The sequence below is a fragment of the Pyrus communis genome, chromosome 9 (assembly GCF_041283825.1).
Source record: "Pyrus communis isolate YQ-2024b chromosome 9, ASM4128382v1, whole genome shotgun sequence".
Taxonomy (NCBI): Eukaryota; Viridiplantae; Streptophyta; class Magnoliopsida; order Rosales; family Rosaceae; genus Pyrus; species Pyrus communis.
Window position 1 is genome coordinate 16,946,289 of NC_142573.1, and position 3,996 is coordinate 16,950,284.

General features: G+C 37.9%; 1 pseudogene; it reads left to right on the plus strand.

Annotated features, from left to right (window-relative positions):
- The first annotated feature begins 3,266 nt into the window (after positions 1 to 3,266).
- LOC148694347 (microtubule-associated protein RP/EB family member 1B pseudogene) lies at positions 3,267 to 3,602 on the plus strand (annotated as a pseudogene).
- The last annotated feature ends 394 nt before the right edge of the window (positions 3,603 to 3,996 follow it).

The following is a 3,996-nucleotide window of genomic DNA, read 5'->3' on the forward strand; positions in this document are numbered from 1 at the left end:
ACCAATGCATACTTTCTTTAAATTTGAGACTCGCATTCGCCCGTTTTGTCGAGGCTTCATCAATTGTTCTACCTCAACTGCTAAAGCCTGATGCAAAGTTTTGTTTGAGTATTTACACACTCAAGGAGGAGTGTTGCAGTCTTATTTAGAATAGGAATGTGATTGTGTAAATCCTAGTGTATTTAGGGATATCTTGGAATATTCCCTTTAGTAGATATTATCCTATTAGAATTGTAATCTTACTAGGGTAAGAATTTAACCTATCCTACTATTATAAATAAAGGCACAATGGGGTGAAATAGAACACACAGCTCACAATTAAATCTCTCTCTTTTCTCTCTTATTGTCGCCGGCTTCCCTCTTTATTCCCTTAGAATAGTTCAGTCAATTAGGCCTACATCTATTTAATATTACAATTAGTCTCTTAGTCACTACGCAATATTACTCTTTCACACATGAGTACCTTCTAGCCTCTCTTACTTCCTCATGCCTTCTACTTATAGAGATGGACTTCTCAAATCGTGAGACGCAATCGTGATATTTTGTATTAATGACAGGATTATTATTAGTTTAGGACATCAATAGCAATATCGTTCTCTAATATTAGAATGCCAACAGCCCACTTTCGGATCATAGGCTTCACCAGAAAAGAATGGAACACAAATGCCCACCAAACAAAGAAAAACTACAACTAACAACATAAAAATGGATATAATCAGTGAACAAGAAGATTCCAAAAAGTACAAAAGATAAATCATTAAATCCAAATTAGTATATATAATAATTTATTTTTAAATAAGGACATTTTTCGTAATTATATTAATTTTCATTCCGATTTATATAAATTAGTAAACAACTTATGTAGAATCTGTACCAATTTTATTTTGATTCCAGAAGCTTTTAGTAAACAATTTCAATAGGAATCCTGACACACCCTGACCGAAATCAAGGCATGCTGGCTGTCACGTGAGGATGACGTAACCATGTGCACAGTGCGGAAGTAATGATAATATAAGAAATGCGAATATATCAAAACCAAACTAACTAGAGCACTAACTAAGATAAGGTGCAAGACGAAAATAACTGTGAATTCACAACCAGAGCATAAGTAGCCTAAGTGCAGCCCTGCAGGACAATAACAAATTATACAACACCAACGGTAATCCTACAATGGTGATAATCTGTCAGAACTGCCGTGGATTCCTCGCAAGCCACCAAAAGCACTCCTAACTAGAACCTGGAGGGGCACAAAACAAAAAGTGTGAGTGGGCAAAAACAAAGCTTTTCAAAATCATTTCAATTATAAAAGGTAGTAGCCCCTTGCGGTAAAACCTGTATAATTTCCTAGAAAATAGAATATATACATATATCAAAACCATACTCATATTAGCGAAATCCACATATATACCATGTCAAATATCTTAGTATAAAATATGTAAGCTAGGTGATATAAATCAATACAAATGATATGTCAGCTAGAGTCAGCTAACGTGACCTGTACGGCTTAAATCCACATCTCAACAAATATACCTATGCACGAGTCGGAACCACCTAAAGTGGTATGTATGACAGGACTGGGTGTAAACAAGTACGCTCAAGGGCTACGATCACGTGAAGGCTGTGCGAATAATCGCAGGTTACCTACGAGTCAGAACCACCTAAAGTGGTCTGTACGACAGGACTGTGCACCTAACTTGGATCCAAGGTGAGCGTATGGTTCGGGAGGTGAACATTACGTGAATGACTGTGCCCTAACTCTGGGCGGAAGCACTAACACCGGGTTGCAGGTTTATGAGCTCTCAATACATCTCCCATAATCATCAATCTCACAACCACAATTTATAAATTTACCTGGCACTTACCTGTGCGTCTGCAACACCAATCATAAATATATGCAACTACTAATGCATGAGTAAAATAGGCAGATACTTTGCATGGCATTTCAAACATAATTCATTTAAATCGATTTTCTGGGAAAAATCTCAAGTATATAGGTATATATAGAAAACCAAAAGCCCACTCACTGGTATGTGGAAGGGTCATAGCCCCCAAGCCTCGATTGACTGCTCTCGTCCTGAGGATAGGTCTCACCTATATGCGAAACAACTATATAAACGTCAATTTAAAGCACATACACAAAACTACTACTTCTTATACATTGCTCAAATGGGGTGTTTGAATATACCAACGTGATCTCTGCTTCAAATGTTATCAACCCTGAATTACTAATCAAAATTTCAACAAGAACTGTACTCTGGCAATCGACCTTAATGGAGTTGCACACAATAACAACAAACAAGACTTTTCAAGAACTTTACTCTAGCTATCAGCCTTTAAGGAGTTCACTTCGACTATCGGCCTTGTGGAAGAAACAAACAACTTACACCGAGATAATGGCTTTAGCCTTATATCCTAAATCAAGACTATAGAAAGATAGTATCGGCCTTGTTTTCTTTCGCACAAAAAATCAACAAACCTAGAGCAAATAATCTTGAAGCATTTTCACAAACACATAGAGTGCAGAAAACACAAACTTGAGAAACACGAGATGAACGCATAACACCGACTAAACTTCAAGAACTCGAACACCATAGCTTTGATGAATCTTCAACACTGAGAAGAACCTTCAGGAATAACCACCATAAACGGAAGACGATGGGCACCAAGGAATGCATATGGCAATCTTTGTCACATTAAGAATTCTATGGCCATTTCTAGCTAAAGGCCTTTTCAAGTGCAGAAGTCTCAAACAATCAAGAACAAACTATTCAACAGAAAGGAATGGCTATTGGCCTTTGTCTTCCTTCAACAATCTCGCAGAAAAATGGCTATCGACCTTAACAGAGAAACTTGCATACAGGAAACCATATCGAAGAAACAAATTTTCACTGCGGCATTTAAGCAAACAGATGGAGTGCAGAATTTAGTAACAAAACCTGAGACTTAAACTTGTGATTAGAAAACCCCATCAGAGAAACTCTAGCAAATCACCAGTTACCAGAAAAACCTCGGTGAACAGAAAAAAACCCTCAACGATCACAGCGGAAGAACAGCCCCGAAGATCCAAACCTTCGACATTGCTTCAGTTCTTGTCGAAAACCAGGTCGCCACTGATGATGAATCTCTATCTTCTCTTCACTATGTGTTTATGTAGAACAAAGGTGTGGTGCCTCTTGACCACGGATCATAATCACAAAAAATAGAATTCAGAAAACTACTCTGAAAACACCACCAAGATGAATGAAAACTATAACCCTGTGGAGTGAATGAGTAAGGGTGGGAAGGATTGGCATACCAAAGGTGCTCAGAAAATCTCAAAATCTCTGCAATCAAGCAATTTACATAACCCTGGCTTTGGAGATACAGTTGGTCTTAATACCACCTCAAGACCAAAGCAAGGGAGACTTTATGCAGCTGCATGCGATGCTAATTCTTTAGAAGTTCAGGCTTTGTCTAAGGAGATTACAGATCTCAAGCTTTTTGTGGACCATTTTGAAAAAGAAAGATACTCTTACTTTGCAAAATTAAGGGATATTGAAATTCTTTGTCAGACATCAGAGTTGGAATCAGAGTTGGAAGATATCCCTACTTCTATTCTTTAGAGTTGCATACAAATTTAGACACTGACTTCTTTTTGTGTCAAGCATCGACTTTAGTTCTGGACTCTGCCGCGTACGAAAACCACTAAGAAATTGGCTCTAGCTACTAGACCTTCATCACAAAGCACATCGAACCCTGAATCTTGTCCATGGCCAACGCTGGTTCCGGAGCTAATGGATCTCAGTTCTTTATCTGCACTGCCAAAACCAAGTGGCTCGATAACAAGGCTGTCGTCAACAAGGCCATAACATTACTGCCTCAAGAATAATTAATCCAACAAGAACAATCAACTAGAACAATCGTGATCCCAACAATCGCCGAAAAATCAACCCAAGAACAATTATGGAAGCACAGAAAATCTAATGAAAATTTGAAGAGAAACTAAACTAGAAACAA